Source organism: Lissotriton vulgaris, chromosome 9, assembly GCF_964263255.1.
Source record: "Lissotriton vulgaris chromosome 9, aLisVul1.2, whole genome shotgun sequence".
Classification (NCBI taxonomy): Eukaryota; Metazoa; Chordata; class Amphibia; order Caudata; family Salamandridae; genus Lissotriton; species Lissotriton vulgaris.
The window spans coordinates 1,186,818,505-1,186,836,843 of record NC_141697.1 but is presented as its reverse complement, the minus strand read 5'-3'; the positions used below and the strand labels follow the sequence as shown (position 1 = coordinate 1,186,836,843).

General features: G+C 40.8%; 1 protein-coding gene across 1 annotated transcript in view; it reads left to right on the top strand.

Moving 5' to 3' along the window:
- The window catches only part of TMCC1 (transmembrane and coiled-coil domain family 1), a 485,716-nt gene that overhangs the window by 149,439 nt on the left and 317,938 nt on the right, over positions 1-18,339 (top strand). The window contains exon 2 of the mRNA XM_086939244.1: positions 3,333-3,393. The gene's annotated coding sequence lies outside the window, so the exon portion shown is untranslated. The remainder of the gene's footprint in view (positions 1-3,332; positions 3,394-18,339) is intronic.

Sequence of the window (18,339 nt, the reverse complement as noted above, 5' to 3'; positions counted from 1 at the left end):
CAGGGAAAAGCCAGGACGGGTTCCCAAGGCAAGCGCGGAGATACCCCTTCGAGGGTCGATTCTGGCGCTATATAAGAAAGATAATAATAATAATATATAGTCAGGAACCAGTTCTAGGAGATCAGGGAGAACCTCTGCAGCACTCTTGTTCCTAACTTGTTCTCAGGTAGTCAGCTCTGTGGATGTCCTCAGTACCTTGGACACAGTAGACCTCTCTCCTTCTGGATAGTCTCACTTCTGGCAGGGCCAGCCAGACTCCTACCCTCGCTCAGGAGGCAGGCAGGCTTCTAGGCTCTTCAAGCAGAAAGGCCTATGTGATGTTGGGTGTCTAGTCTTATGATGTATTCAGAGCAGCAATAGCTGATCACATTGATTACTTACAATAGTCTCACCCCCTAGAATGACTGCTGATACTAACATCACATTTCCTACACGAACTCAAAGTTTATATAAATGTGCCCACCTGGGCATTATTGAACATTGTGTCTTCATCACGAATGCACCATTCCATCCAACATGAGATTGATTTTGTCTACAGCTTTGGCAAGAAGGAATTGTATTGTAATACATGCGCATGTGTTTATTTATTAATCCAGTGGGCTGGATCAACGTTATTTAGGTGATCATCTATCCAGTTATTGAATCTGATGAATGCCCACTTGGGCTATAATAAATATAATTTGAAATCATGACACAGAATTGTGACTTAACCGAATCAGCTCTATCTGATACAATTTTATCAATGATGTCTCCTTACATGCACTTTAAATTCGATTTTTTAATGTCTTTGATTTTGTTCAACGGATTTGACTGTGTAGTACCAGGGTTATTTTGGTTTGGCATGCCAATTTACTAACAGTCTTTCTTCCATATCCGTGATTATGTACCACAACTAATGACGTACTAACCTCAGGCACGTGTGTGTTATAAATTGTGCTGTGGTTGCAATGTTACAAGATTTTTTACTGAAAATAAGTCTTAATTGCACCTTATATTTCAAGTAAGCACATCTTAGCACTTTACTATGGATGTATGTATAATTCTTCAAATTTGGTTGATAGCACAAATTGATCTATGTGATGTCTCTTTTTCGAGCTGCATGGTGACTTTATAAGCAGTCTTGCATACATCATTTTGGTTATACATGATGTTTTCCCTCCATATTCTTTTTTGTCACTTCTTGGTTAATTTTTGATTATCAAATAAATAAAGGGCTGGCTATAACTGAATTTTGCCTTTGTGTGCTGGCTTTTCCTGCTTCCTCTGTGGCGGGAGGACACTTTGATCCTCTAAATCGAATGCAAGCACCTCTCTGAGTGGGTGCCAGCCACCTCCCTCGCATCTGAAACACTCAGTCAGCACTCTTCAAGCCCCCTAAGCCACTGCAGAGGAAAAATGGAGCTTATAATTGTTCCTAAGTTCTTGTCCATAGAAGTGAATTCTCCCTCACCCCTTTGTAGCAAATGTTTAGCGACAAGCCAATCAATCTCGTTTTTGTGGTGGAGCTCAGCTGGTCCCCAGTGCGAGGTTTACCCACTATAGCATGTCTTGCAGCCCCAGTAATAGGTGCCCAATGTTCCTGTCATCTCAAGCGTCGGATAAGTGTGGCTGTATTTGTATGTGCCCTCTAATTCAAAACTGTGGGTTTGACATGAGTTGTTGGATGTGTATTTGAGCATAGTTACAGCATTCCCCCCTTGCAAACCTCCCCCGCCAACTCCCCCACCCGTCTTCATAGCAGTGGATCCATTCTCTAGGGGTTACTCTTGTTCTTTAGGTTGCCATTATGACACAAGAGCTCAAGCAGAGTCTCCTTCATGTTGCTCTAATCTCCATCTTCCATCCTCTAGTCCTTGTTACAACCTTTCAGCCCTGGCAGTTTCCTGAAGAAGTTGTTGAAAGAAGCCCTAAATGAGCCCGGAAAAGGCAGAAAGAATGCTCTTTGTTTGTAGCTATTTTTCTTGTCTTGCTTTGATATGGAATACACAAAGAAGATCCTGTCCATGCCACCTTTTGGCCGCGTAGATAACATGCAAATATATAGTAAGCGGATTGGTTGGTGCCAAATCCTGAGCCCTGCATTTAGTCTAATTTGCAGTGGATAGCTACAATAATGGCCGTGTACACTGACTGTATAAGGGGGGATCTTCATAACCACACTTGAACTCCTAGCAGCTTGACATACGTCAATCTGTGTGGTACTTCCTGTATTCGTTGGTGAATGTCATTGCTAGACTGGACTGAAGGCTGCAGGTCAGCCCATGGCCTTGTTGCTGTACAGTCTGGAAGTGCTCCTGAGTGGAGACCCCCAGCAAGCTAAAGTAGATGAGAGAAGCTGCACAGAGCGCCCTGAAGCCTTGTCAGCTGAGGCAGTGCAGAGTACAGCAGTGATGGTAAAGTACAAGGAAACTGCCAGCAAACATGCTCTTTTATCAGGGAGTGAACTTTTTACGCTCTGGCTTGACAGTGCAACTTTCACCAGACAGTTATGTGTGCATCACCAGGAGAAGGTTTTTGGCTCGGCCCACATTTGGTAATCAGGAGTACGAGTTTTGATTGGGCAGAAGTTGTGTGCTACCACAAAAAATTGTTTGCCCTCCACCCAGCTGTGAGAATTGTATTTAGCAAGGTGCCTGATCTTGAACTTTTACAGGGAACACACATGCCATTGTAGTGCAATCAAAGTGTCTTAGATAACTAGATAATTTATGGTGTTTCGCGGGCAGCGGCAGAGATTGGAAAAGTGCACTCATTAAAGTACATGGATGTTTAGGTCTGGCTTGACAGTGCATTCATGAGATTGGTTTGCCAATACTTGTTGTTAATATGGGTGTCTCCTTTCATCCCAGTGCCCTAGCCTCCATCTGCATAGGTTGCAACCAGTCTGAGGCCTGGGTCCGAAGGAGTGGCCTTCAGATGCACCGCTGGTCTTCCCAGCTAGTCTGTTCCGTGCCTGGGCTACTGGAACCAGAGCTCAAACGATGGGGAAGATGAAGGTGGTTTGTGATTTTTAGGCCGAGCTAGTTTTGACGTTGAAATACCCCAGTTTGGAATGTGGGGTGGAGCGGGGTTGGGATGTCGTTTAGTGGCATGTTAAAGTAAAAGTGGCTCTTCAGAAAGGGGGGACAGTAAATAATCTACCTTAAAGCAATAGATTTTAAGATGACATTTGCTTTGTCGTTACACATCTCATTTTCCAATGGTAACACATACCGTAAGCAATTCATTATCTTTATGTACCTTGTACATCTCCTCTGTAAGCGTGTGATGTAAACTGATTTGCAGAAGATCTTCATAATTACTAATAATTTATTTCACTTCTCTTCCTCCAGTGGCGTTTTGAGGCGGTACTGAACCGGATAAACCATGCCTGGCTGAGACTGTAACCTGCAGGCAAGTGTTTGCTTTACAGACCATATTTCAATGTTTCTTGTTGCAGAAAAAATCACAATGATAAATAGAGATACCTGATAACAAAGGGATCGTTCACATGAGCCTTGGGGGTGCAGTATTTTATTGCTTTCATTAAATAGTTTTATTTCAGCCTGTGCTGTGTTTCCTCTTGCAGAAGAAATCCTTATTCATAAAGCAGATTAGAAATGTGATTGCATGGGTCGTGTACTGTTGTTGTAAAAGGATATGTGTTTGTTTTTCTAATGAACATAATCTTGTTAAGGGGAAGTTATGGTTGTTTGAGACCACAAAATAACATTTGTTATGAAAAATAAACTTTGCTCTCAAGCATTTTTGATTTAGGAAAAACATTGCAATTTATCAATTGCGCCAACATTACTCTCTCCAGAGCACGAAGCATGATGCAACCAATAACGTCACGAATTTCATTACTATTCACATCAAGGCAATCACCATAACTTCTATTTTGAAATGTTTTCTTAGTGAATTTCTTTGGTTGTGTTATTATGCACTTTGAAACCTACTTGAAGTTTAATTGTACCATCCCGTACCAAGCACCCTCGTCTATCTTCCCTCCCCCCAGCGGTCATAGTACATCCTTTGGCCATGCTGACCAGCTGAGCAGGTAGTTTGGAACTTTTAGCCACACCCCACAGGCCTTGTGCTTATAGCATATGGCCTTGGTCCATCAGTAGTGAACCTGAGCACAAATCATGGCTTTTGGCTACACCCATCAACCCTGTTCCACTGCCACCAAAGGGGTGTGGACCCAGCCTCCGTGCTAGCAGGGTCCCTGTTCAAGCAGCCTGTAGACCGTCGTCTTTGTCTATACCTAGCTGACTTTGGGCCCCGGATGTGGTCTTTGGGCTTTGGCCTCCCCTGCCAGTTTCCCTGCCATTAGAAACCGCTAGGCAAGACGGAAGATGACACATGGTAGAAACAGTTTTCTGGATCTCCCTATTACTTTTGCCTCTGCAAAACAAAAAAAACAGGATGCACTGTCTTAAAAGAACGACCTGAAGGCGTATGGAGCAACACAGAATATGAACCACCAACACAACATGCTTCAAAGTATTTGTCACAGGTATATAATATTTATTTGTTTGTATGTGAACCTATATATTTGTATTTCCAGAAGTTATTGGGCCATTTACCTCTGGTGTTCGGGGGATTCCATAATACATACCCTCAAAATGTTGCCAAATACCCATTATAGAATTGGCTGTCAAAACAGTGAGGCAGAGCAGTCCAGGGATGGTTCAGGGAAATGCTGTGGTCTAGGGCAATGCACAGCCATGACACTCAGTAAATCAATGGCCAACCCACCGTTTTATTTATTTATTTAAGAGAAGCTAAATAAAACACACCATTTCAGTGTGATTAATCATTTGGAATCTCTATTAAAGGAAGCTTACACGAATAAACAAGGTGCAAGTCACACAGCCTATAGTTTATCATAGGGTGCAACTGACCGGATCCCATACATGTGGTCTATTCCCATGATCAGCAAGGTAGCTTGTAACATTTTGTGATTTGTTTTCCTGCCGTCAAAAACGCAAATCCTTATCGACCAAGGCCGTCAACCATTGAATTGGAGGATGTGAAGTCTTTGGACTGGCACCTAGGGGTACGTGTTTAATGTTTAAATCAGTGGCGGTGGCGAGAAGCAAAAGCATTATAAAAGAGACAAGACACGGCATGGAGGAAATTGAATGGTAACCCATTAAAGGTGGAATTTTGAGGAGGACTGCAAAAATTAAGGCCATCCTGAAAGACTATATGTTGTATTGGCTCATTTGGGACTGTTATTCTTTGTACAGAACTCCACTGTACGACACTCCACTCTATGCTATCCTGCTGTACGCCACTCCACGCCACCCTACTATGCGCCATTCTACTATGCACCATTCCTTTGAACCCCACTCCATGCCTCACCAGTCCATGCCACTCCAGTCAATGCAACTATTCCACTCTGCCACTCCACTGTTCAACTGTGTGCCACTAGAATACACCTCATTCCATTGTATGGTGCTACACTCTACTGCACTCTGCGGTAATCCACTGTACGCTATTACACTCAACCAGACTCCATTCTACACCACTCCACTCTTAACCACTGTACACCAATCTACTATACGGCACTCCACTACTTTCTACAAAATTCCACTCAGTGCCACTCCACGCTACCTCACCTCACTACACTGTACGCCACTCCACTTTACTGTATGCTAATCCAATCTATGCCTCTCTGGTGTACCTCACTATAGTGTACTCCACTGTATGCCACTGCACTCTGCACTGTACGCTATTTCACTGTATGCTACTGTAATGTATGCTATTCCACTGTATGCTACTCCAGTCTATGCCACAACACCGTACACCACTCCACGCTATTCTACTGTATGCAATTACACTGTACCTTACTCCACTCTACGCTGCTTCACTCTACTCCACTCCACTGTACTCCATTACACTCTTTGCTACTCCACTCTTTGCCAAGCCACTCTACGCCATGCCACACTACGCCGCTCCACTGCACTCTAAGCCCTACCTCTACACCACTCCACTCTATGCCGCCAATCGAATATGCTCCACGGTACTCCACGCCACTCAGTTGTATAGTATTCCACTGTAAGCTACTCCAATGTACCACACTCTACCCTATGCCACACCACCCCGCTGTACACTATTTCACTGTATGCAGCTCCAATGTATGATACTCCAGTCTACACCACTGAACTGTACACCAATCCACTCCACACTGTTCCATTGTACGACACTCCACGATCCAATTCTGCGCCACTCCCCCTCTACATCCCTCCATTGTATGTTAATCCATTGTACACCACTCTAGTCTATGCCACTCCAGTATACACTGCTCCACTCTATGCCAATCTACTCTGTTCTTTTCCACTGTATGCAACTCCACTCTATGCTGTTTCATTCTACCCTACTATACTATAGGCCACGCCAATGTATCCACTACAGTGTACAACACTGGACTTTATGCTATTCCACTCTGCAGAGGTGCACTATAGGCACTGCACTCTATGCCACTCCACTACTTGCTAATCCACTTTATGGCACTCCACTGTACTCTAGTCTGCTTTACCTCACTCCACTGTAGACTATTCCGCTCTACCACACTCCACTGTACACCAATCCAGTCAGTGGCCCTCCATTATTTGCCACTCCACCCTATTCCACTGTATGCTGCTCTACCTAAAGGCACTGCATGCCATTACACTATACAACACTGTATATCACTCAACTGTAGCACATTGTACCACACTGTAGTCTACTATGCCTCACTCCACTGCACAACATTGTACTCTACCCAATGCCAGTACACCATACTCCACTCTGACAGTGTCATACACTCTACAACACAGCATACCACTCCACTGTATGACACGCCACTCCACTTTAACACTTTACTCCACTGTATGGTATTCCACTGCAGTGCCCTACTCTCCACGGCACTGTACTATACGAGACGCCACTCCAATATATGACCCTTTAGTCCACTCTACTCTACGCCACTCCACTACACGACCGTTTAGCCCACTGTACAACACTGTATAACACTCCATTGTATGTTGCTCCTCTCTACAACACTCTACTGTACTCTATAAAACTGCTCTCTACTACACTATGCCAGTGTATGACACCTTTCTACCCTGTATGCCCCTACACTGCTCTGTACAATACGCTATGCCATTCTCCAATTCTCTACTCCACTTGTTGGCACTCTACAACACTCCATAACACTACAGTCAACGATACTCCACTGTAAGAAACTCATCCGTACTCTGACATACCACTGTACAACACAGCACTACACTCTACAATACTTTACTCCAATATATGACAAACCATTCCTCTGTGACATTTTACTCCACTCTACTCCACAACACTCTGACACTACACTGTACGGCACTGTCCTTACTATATTCTGCAGCACTCTACTTAACAAACCCATTAAATAACGCTCAACTCTATGACTTTTAAACCATTTTTATAAAAAAAATTAAACATTTCAATTTAATGAAAAGACCAAAGGTTAAGTTATAGTTAGGAAATCTTTATATACAAACCTAAGTTAAACTATACAAACTGGGAAATTATCAAGTTACAGTTATAACTTAAATTTCAAATTTACGCGCCACTAGATCAAACTTACATTTATCATTTACACACCACATTATCTTTATTATACATTGTGCACCTCTTTGCACATTCTTCTTCTCTGCACATTCTTCTTGCATCAATTCACACACTGCATTAATTATAAGTTATAACTCACCACTTTACCATGCACTGTGTTCTGAGATATTGTCATATCAGATGTCCTAAGTCTAACTATGACTGCTATGATTTCACATGCTACAAGTAATATAATATGCAAAGGTATTCACCAGTGTATGGAGAAAGGTCGAGTTATAGTTAGTATAGTGTGGCTATTGATTATTGGTTTGTATATAAAAAAATAAAGTTTTCCTAATTATAACTAAGCTTTAACTTAATTTTCAATATATATATATATATATCACACTGGTAGGTCTTGGGCACCTGCTCCTCCCACCAGCCAATTAACAAATTCGCATAGGGACGTGAACCAATTCTACCCAGAGAAATACCTGGAGTTGCCCAATTACAATCTAAACCTCAGTGTGTCACACCGTTCAAACCACCCTCCAAGTTCTACCCGCTTATGCCCAAGGATAATATCGATATGTTCCAGGAACAGGTCATCACTGACTTAAAAAGCCTTAATAGAGCTACCATTAAGGCAGTACCAAAACACAAAAATAAAAAAGCATTACAATACCATCAACTTATGAAGAAGATCAGGAATGATAAAGAAATCATAGTGCATAATGCCGACAAGGGCGGCAATGTCGTCCTATGGAGAAGGAAAGATTATCTTCTCGAGGAAATCAAGCAACTGAGTGATGAATCCTGTAATGGCAAAAGCAACAAAACAATATGGAACAATATCCAGGCAACTTACAGAATTAAACTGATGGCATGGCGGGAACAAGGCATGTTAACTAGTGATGAATTAAAGTTTTTATGGAAACCATACCCAACCATTCCAATACTGTACTTTATACCCAAGGTGCATAAGGACAGAGTTAATCCACCTGGCAGGCCAATTATTTCGGCCAGGAACAGCACGTTTGAAAACACTTCCATATATGTGGATTTTTTCCTACAAGAGTTTGTCCAAAACTTGGACCCTTACATTAGAGACGCAGGTGATTTTCTAACAAAGATGAAAGACTTTCAGTGGGACAAAGTATACCTGTTGATTGCACACTCAGAGGAACATGGTCCAGACCATAGAATTGTAGCTTATTGCGGTCACTGCCATGTTTGTCAGCGAAGTGGGGCGCAACTGTGTATGCCTGGTCAATCTTGTCAATTGCCAGCATGTGCTCTAACACCCTGATCTTAACAGGATTAATCGTGCTCCCTATATAGCGTAGTCCACATTGGCATACAAGGCAATATACCACGTATGGAGTGCTACATGTGATAAACCTTTTGATTTCTTTGGTTATGTCTATCTCTGGGATCTTATATGTTAACATCCTCCTGCTATTTACGCAGGCCTTGCATTTGCTGCAGGGATAAAAACCCATAATTTGTCTGAGGGTGCTCAACCTTTCTGGCTGTTTATCTAAGTGACTCCTTCCTAAGACATCCCTGAGGGACCTCGCTTTTTTGATGGTCACCAGCGGTTATGGTGGAATATCCCCACTGATGATATTGTCAGTTACTTTGAAGTGTCACCTGGCTCAACTTCGGGAACTACATTGACTAACCAATCGCCTCTAGATAAGATTGTACAAATACTAAGTAACCAACGAGCGGAGGCACAAGAATATTACCTTCAATTGAGGGAAGACAATAACAAGATGCAATCTTCTCTCTCTGAACTTTCAGCTAAAATAGGTGGAATATCACAAGAAACAATAGAGCTCCAACAGCGGGTCGCGGAGTTGGAAGAGACCACTACCAAAATGGCTGCGTCATCTGAGAAACTTGAAGATCAGATTTCTGGGCTCCTTAAGAAAGTTGAGGATTTGGAAAATAGACAAAGACGCTCTAATCTGAGACTTTTTGGGATCCCAGAAAAGTCAGAGGGGTCAGATCCAAGAGCCTATGTTGTCGGTATTCTCCAAAAGGCCCTACCTGACCTGTCTGATTGGGACTGGGATTCACAGATTCAACGAGCCCATCGTCTGCCACTATTTCAGAAAAACAAAAATTCACAGTTTCCTCGTCCATTTATAATTTATTTTGGGAATTTTCTTTTACGTCAGGCTGTTTGGCAGAGAGCACGTCCTAATTCACCAATCCGGGTTGGGGAGATGTCACTTTTCACTCGCTCAGACTTAAGTAAGGAAACAATGGACAGGCGGTGGCATCTCAGAAAATTGATTGATCCCATTAAAGCTTGCGGTGCCCAGATATTTCTACAAGAGCCAGCTCGCCTTAAAGTTATTAAGAATGGGCGCACACATTATCTTAACGATCCTAAGGAGGCCGAAGCTTTTCTAGCCAATATAAACTCAGACAAAAGTTAAACTAAATTTATAGAAGAGCTATGTAGGGAATTTTTCTAGTCTTTCTAGCATAGTTTTTGATGAAGTAATCAGATTATGCGCAGGTCTATAATGGTTTACTATAGGGAAGGGGGGGGACAGGGAGCCCACAGTGACGACCCTCTACACGAGCTGCCTCACCAACGGCAGCCAAAGCTGAAGGGCGGTTCCACCCCGGCTGGGGTAGGCACCGGGGGGGCAAGGGGGGATGGACCTTCTCCGCAGGTCATGTTGGGTGGGGGGTGGGTGAGGGGAGAATAGTAAAAATCAGTTTACAGGCTGACAAAGACTTATCTGAAGATGGACTAGACATGGATGTTATGGTATTGAACGAGAATTGTTTTAGACGATGTATCACTTTGCTGTGGAATCAAGAATTTATAAAGTTTTTGTTGTCTTTTTTGCTTTCTTGCATATACAACCACAAACGACTAATTGGCTTCTGGGAATGGGGATCGATGTATTGGTTAAAAAATGTTAATGCATGAAATAAAATGCCTCGCCTGGAATATAGCGGGTTTGAATAGAAAAGGCAAAAGATCTCTGGTCTCCGAAGAGCTGAAATTATATAAGCCACATTTTTGTTTATTATCAGAAACACATCTTATTTGGAAAGATAGGAAACTACTTAATCAACTAGGATATGAAATCATGGTTTGCTCTTCTGCTGGTACATCAATAAGAGGGGTGGCTATACTTAAAGACCGGCGAGTTAGGTTAGAAGTGATGCAGACTGCTCATGATAAAGACGGTAGATGGGCAATAGTCCAGTTTAAGTATGAGAATAATACATTTGTACTATGTGTGGTATATGGATCAAATATAGATGAGCCAAGGGTCTTCGATCAATTGAACATTAAACTGTTGGACTGGGCTGGAGAACTTATAATTATGGGTGACTTTAATTGCATCATGGATTATAAAGTGGATACAACTAGACCAAATAGCCATCAACGGATGCATAAGACGAGGACAGCTATACTAGATATCTGCCACTTACATAACATTAAAGATGCCTGGCGTTACCTCTAAGCTAATCGACCTGGGTATACATACTACTCGGCACCCCATAAACTATGCTCCAGACTGGATATGGCCTTGGTGAGCGATAATATATTAAAGACTTGCTCTATGACCCTCTGCCCTCGTATCTCATCTGATCACAATGCCATAATCATATCATTTTCCACACCGCATAGTGTAGCCCCCCTCAGAATGTTCTCCTTTCCTAGATATCTTATCTCAGATCAATCCTATACTTCGAAGCTGAAAGCCCATCTTGCTGAATTTATTAACATCAACAAGAACTCGACCTCATGTCATATAGTATGGGATGCCTGCAGGGCAAGTATCAGGGGCTTCACACAGGCCTATGTGTTCAGGCAGAATGCTGAACTTGAACAAAGTCAAGCGCGGGTAACCTCTCAAATAATTAACCAAGAAGAGCAATTAGCTCTAGCATTATGAAATAATTTGCCTACCTGTATGGATATTAATCTTAAGCTAAGTAAATTAAAAAATGATGCAAAGAAAGATCTCTACCGGAAATACAGTACTAATATTCATTAATATAAAATAGCCCAATATGAGGGAGGGGACAAAATTGGCCGTATTTTGGCTTACAAAGTGGCGGAAGCTAGAGCAGGCTCCTTAATCTCTAACATTCGGGGATCCGATAACAACATTTATAATAAACCACAGAAAGTTTTAGAACAATTTGCTAGCTTCTACAAAACCCTATACACCCCAGAAAATCAACCGGATTTAGATCTTATACGGGACTATGTAGATAAAAATACACCGAGGTATGAAGACAGGCCTGATTTGAGCTTTCTGTCTGACGACTTAACAATGACAGAGCTACACCAGGCTATCAATTCTTTGCCCGGGGGCAAAGCAGCAGGAGAAGACACCATCCCGCTAGAGTTATATAAGGCCTGTTTGCCTGAACTAGATTCACTTTTATTAGAAGTTATGCAGTCAGTAGGAACGAACGGGATTGCACCTAAATCATGGAATAAGGCGAAAATAATATTTTTTAAAAAAAAAGATAAACCGAAAGAAGAGATGGGGTCATACCGACCAATCTCATTGATTAACACTGACGCTAAACTTTTTGCTAAAATTCTTGCACACAGACTGGCAACTGTTATGCCCCAATTAGTTAACACACAACAGCACAGATTTATTTTCGGGAGAGATACCACTTCACATGTAAACATGGCTATCACGGCGTTCGACGTTGCGGAGATAGAGTCCACCCCACTAGGCATGATCTTATTAGATGCAGAAAAAGCATTTAATCGAGTGGGGTGGAACTATCTCTGGAGTGCGCTGTCAAAAATAGGGCTAAGGGGAAGGTTTCTGAGGGGGATACAGGCTTTATATAATAACCCCATTGCCTGTACAAGCTATAATGGTTTAACTTCCTTAGATTTCCCAATTCTGCGGGGTACACGCCAAGGCTGCCCTCTCTCACCTCTTTTATTTGCTCTCTCTCTAGAACCTTTTTTAATGGCCCTCAACTCTCAAAACTTGATTGTTCCGTTTAGCTCCGGCTCAAAGGAGCTTAAACTGACCGCTTATGCTGACGATATTGCTGTTTATACACACGATATAAATCAGGCTTTAAGAGGAATTAAGATAGAAGCAACTAAATTTGGGGAAGTGTCGGGCTATAGGCTTAATATACAAAAGACTCAAGTAATTGCCAATTACTCACCATCTACGGCTACCTTAGGGATCTGTAAGGTAGCTACCTATCTTGGCGTTAAGATTACGGCCAAAATACAAGAAATTTATCATATCAACTACAACGAATTAATCAAATCCACGGCTTTAATTTTAAAGAAATGGCATAGGCTACCTCTGAATATTATAGGTAGAATTAATCTTATTAAGATCAAGGTATTACCCAAATTCCTATATCTATTTAGATCGATCCCGATAGCATTGAATAACCGTTTTTTTCAACAATTAGACGGTATTTTTAATAGCTTTATATGGGGCTACAAAAAAGCAAGAAGATCACTGAAATACTTGAAAAATACCACGAACGAGGGAGGGCTTAATTTTCCTGACTTTAAGTTGTACTTTTGGTCTTCATTTGTCCTACGATTACGTTCTTTACTTCTTAAAGGGGAAAGCAACTTTTTTCATCAATTTATGTTGAAACAAGAGTCAAACATGTTTTTGTTTAGAGTAAATGACCCAAACTACTTCAAGAGGGTAAGGTTCAAGACAGCCAGGGATATAGTAAAGATATGGAAAAACATATTGACTTATAGCAGGACTTCATTTTTCCATCCAAAGCTACCGCTTTGGGGCAACCCAGGTCTTCCAAGCTTATTTTCCGACATTACTAATAACATTTGGTCTGAGAAGGGAATTAATACTCTGGCTCTGATTTATATGGCCCACAGGGGTTTGCTGACTTTAGTACGCTTAAAACAATATATGATTTACCAGAATATTCCAGATACAAGTATTTGCAGATTTATGATTTTTTAATTAATAAAAACAAGATACGAAATATTACAGAATGTGACATATGGACTAGTTTGTATTCTAAAAAAACCAAATCAGTAATTAGTGGGGCGTATAAGCTACTTGTAAAATATAAAACAAATGATCTGTCTAAAATAATGGAAAAATGGGGGGCTCAACTTGGCTTGAATGTCACTATGAAGCAAATAGAGAACTCGCTGTCTAACATTAATAAGTTAGTCAGATCTTCCAGCCTTAGGTTACAGCAATTTAGAACAACTTGTATGCTATATTACACTCCGGCAAGAATATCCAGGTGGTCCCCTAACCCTGACTTTACAGATCGCACAAAATGCCCTAAATGTCTTGAAGTAGCTGCTAACCTAGTACATATGTTATTCTCTTGCCCCAAGCTTAAGTCTTTTTGGGATAAGGTTCAAGATACATGCAGATTAAAGAAGATTGGTCTGCCCATACTTTCCGCTCCCTTAATTCTGCTAGATTGCAATACCTCCCTAATCCCTCAATCTTCTTTGGCAACTATATTAATTTCTTGTGCTAAACTAACTATTGCAAGAGCTTGGATTGCTACGGATCCACCCACTGTTTGGGATTGGTGGGCTTTAGTAATGGAAATATATTCCATGGAACTTGCTTTAGCAAATACAAGGGGAGGACGCTCTTTGGTCAAATTTGAAAGAAAATGGGGATCTTTTTGTTTGACTTGATATGACCTTTTCAAGCTTTATCCTTATCTGATTTATCACAAAATATACTAGCTACTTTCTTTCTGGTGTTTGATGAATTTGTATGTAAATTTAGTGCTTTATTAATGATAACCTTAGTACTTATTATTTCCTACGTATTTGATTTGTATATCGTGACAATTCTCTCTTAATATTCTCCATGTCCCGGACATTTATATGTATTGGCTTTTTTTTTTCTCTCTGTCAGCCTGTTTACAATAAAAACTGTTTAAAAAAAAAAAAAAAGATGATATTGTCAGTTAAAAGAATATGCCAGTTCTTCTTAAGCATTCTTTTTAGGTGATTTGCCTCTGCTGAGTAGGGGGTTACCATCCGGAACTTCCCTTTATCATTTCTAGTCTTGTCCTTATTTTCTAGTAGCTGAGTCCTCTGTGTGTTTCTCACTTTTTGTAGTGTTTCTTCCAGGACTACGGAGTCATAGCCCCTTACTTTGAATCTAGCCATACTTGCTGCTGCAGCCTTCTCAAACTCACCCTCTTTGGAACAGTTTCTTCTTAACCTAAGTTACTTTGCTTGTACTTTGGACAAGTTTGGGTGGATGACTACTGCTAGCAAACAATATAGAGTTGCCCGCAGTAGGTTTACGGTACAGAGTGGTCTGTAAAGCTCCCTCCTCAACATACTACCTTAGGTCCAGGTAGTCCACTGCCACTGGACTCACTGTACCCGAGAATCTGAGATTTAATTCTTTTCTGTTGAGGAGGTCGATGTATCGATGTGCTGAGTCTACGGTTCCCTGCCAGATGATAAACAGGGCATTGATGTATCGATACCACTCAATAACATGACCCGTGGCAGTCTCACGTTGGTAGGTCCTGGGCACCCGCTCCTCCCACCAGCCAACTAACCAATTCGCATAGCTGGGGGCAAAGCAGGTGCCCATCGCTGTACCAGTGAGCTGTCTGTAATGTTGTTCCTCAAATAGAAAGATATTGGGCCAGATGTATCAAAGGGTTTTGGCCATTCTGTGTCTATGGGGAAATGTGTTGATACATATGGCCCATAATGTGTCAGGCAAATTCAATAAATTCAACAAACATGGCATTGTGTTGTGTGTACCGCAATTGGCGTGTCCCCAGATAAAATCTCACTGCTTTGACTCCATTTTCATGTACTATGCAGGTATAGAGACTAGTGATATCAAGGACCATGAGTAAATAACTAGAGTCCCATTTTACACTCATGATTATATTTAAAAATCCTTTGTGTTCCTGATATAGGAATCCGATTTCACCACCCACGGAAACAAAAAGTGATCTACAAACATTGATAAGTGTTCAGTCAGTCCATTCAAAGAAGAAACAATAATCCTGCCCGGTGGGTTTACATTGTCCTTGTGCATCTTGGGAATGTGGTAGAAAGTAGGGATGACGGGGCTGGAACTGCGTAGGAACTAATGCTCATCAGATCCCAGCATCTCTCTGGTGTACCATTTGGCAATTAGGTCATCATATGCCTTGATACTGGTCTCATACACTTTGACTGAGATTTTCTGGTAGCAGTCCTTGTTTAGTTGTCTTACTGCCTCCATACAATATGCCTCCCTTGTTTGTAAAACCGCATTCCCCCCCTTATCCGAGGGTTTTATGATTATAGTTTGATCCTGCATAAGTTCTTGCAATGCCCTTTTTTCTTCATTTGTCATATTGTTTGGACATGCCTTCTGTTTCATCATGAATCGAAATTTTGGAAGGTCGTTAGTCATGGGTTCCGAGAATATATCTATAACGTATATATATATATATATATAGTATAGTGTTATCCAGTGTTCCCAAAAATAATCATCTGGCACTCCAGGTAGATCTTCAAAACACTCTGGCTTTTATTTATGACAAGATTTCAACATCAACGCGTTTCAGCAGTCTCATGCTGCCTTGTTCACGATGTTAAAGCGCCATTTTATTCACATTAAAATACTCAGTAAGTGACTTTGACAAAGGACACAACATACCGCTGGAGAGTGCTAAACCTTTCACAATCTGGCGGACATATTTTAACATATTTCTCTTAACCAGATTCACATTGATTCTCAAATGCAGTTAACTCATTTAAAGTGGGCATTATTTCCTCACTTTCTCTCCCAATATTTTCAATAATATATAAAACCATATTTTCAAAGTTTCAATATTTAGCAACACTGCAACAGATTTAAATAGAATTCATGATAATTCTAAAATGTAAAATACATATGTATGGCGGGAGTATTAATTCCTCGCTTTTTATATTTCACTACATTTGTGAAGTAAAACATATTCCAATTTCAATCAGTGCATGTCAGAAATTTAAAGTGCAAGTGCTTCGAAATATTGGGAGTTTGACTTAAGCATATTATTCCAGCAAGTGCCTATTCGCATTGGGTACAAATTTTGGCAAATTGAAGTGCAAGTGCATTTGTGCAAAATACGCGTCTTTTTACTTCCTTTTATAACCATTGCCGTCCGAACTTTAAGTTACTTCACTATAAAGTGCAAGTGCTGAATAAATATAATATTTCATGGCTTAGACACAAAAAAAATGTTTTTTTCTATAAAAGCAGGCCATTTCTTATATCTATTATAAAGTGCAAACTTGAAGATGAGGAGGAATTTAGAATAAAACAAAAATTATTTTCACATTCTCAATTATTAAGATTATCATATCACTTCAAAATTTAAAGTGCTAGTGCTTATGTAAACCGGAAAACATTCCTCCATATGAGCCTAACTCTCTCCTCGCTATATACATACTTCAATACAGTACAATGATTATTCTAAAGTGCACACAATTGAATAAAGCAAATCATAATATGGTATGTGCCTAATTATTCACTACTGTTTCAAAGTTAAAAGTTAAAAACATTAATTTCATGGTCTTGTACTTGTGCAGATTTTCACATTCTAACTTCTTTTTATTGCTGCAGGCAGGTATATAAGTCCTCATCCACATTGAACCCATATGGTTCTTTGCAGTTGAACTCCAGAATAAAGTATGTTTCTAATTTTCGGAGTTCCTTTTCCCTGTCCCCTCCTCTCCTTTTTCTCGGGACCTCTGCTATACATGTGTACTGTAAACTCATGGGGTTACTCTGGTGGTAGGGCTCAATAGCCTTGCAATTGGATATGTTCTGTCTTGATTTACAATCGCTCGCCTATGTTGAAGGATTCGTTTATATACAGGGAAAGTTGTACTCCCTATATAGATTTTAGGACAGGAAGATTGTAACAAATAAACAGCAAAACTGGATCTACAGGTCAGAAAATTTCTAATAGTTACGGTTTTATTAAAAAAGGTTCTAAAATCAGTGCGATTCATGCATGTTGGCACGCTTTGCATTTTGAACACTTTTTAAAACCTGGTTTCTGATGTAACCACGTGGGGGCACCTCACTTCCTTTTTTGAATTTCACTTTGGCAATTAAATCCTTCAAATATTTAGATCTCTTGTATGTAATCTCAGGATTTCTTTTGACTTTAGAGCCAAGCACCGGATCATTTCTTATCCAGTGCAAGTGCCGGTTTAGAATAGACCTGACTTCTTTGTGTTTCACATTAGATGTCGTTATAAATCTAAAGTTGTCCTGATCCCTCTGATCATCTCTCTGTTGTTGCCGTTGTTTTGTTCTAGATGGCTCGAACAGTATTTTAGGTCTCTCTAGATTTCTGGCCTTGGTTGATGCACTTTTTAAAACAACAGGAGAATAACCTCTTTGGATGAATCTCTGTGTCATTTCCTTTTCTATTCTGTCATAATCCCCCGGGTCGCTACAGGCTCTCTTTGCTTTATAATACTCCCCAAATGGGATACTCCTGATTAGCGCGGCAGGATGAGCACTTTCCGCATGGAGAACTGAGTTCCCAGCAGTAGCTTTGCGGAATACAGATGTTTCCAATTTTCCCTCAACAGGTTTAATCCGAATATCCAGGAAATCTATGGACGTCGTGCTATAATGCCCCACAAATTCTAAATTTAAGGAATTATCGTTTAGATCTTTGATGAACAATTCGATGTCCGTCTCCGTGCCCTGCCACAGCACGAAGACGTCATCAATAAATTGGACCCACAGCAGTACATGTTCAGTC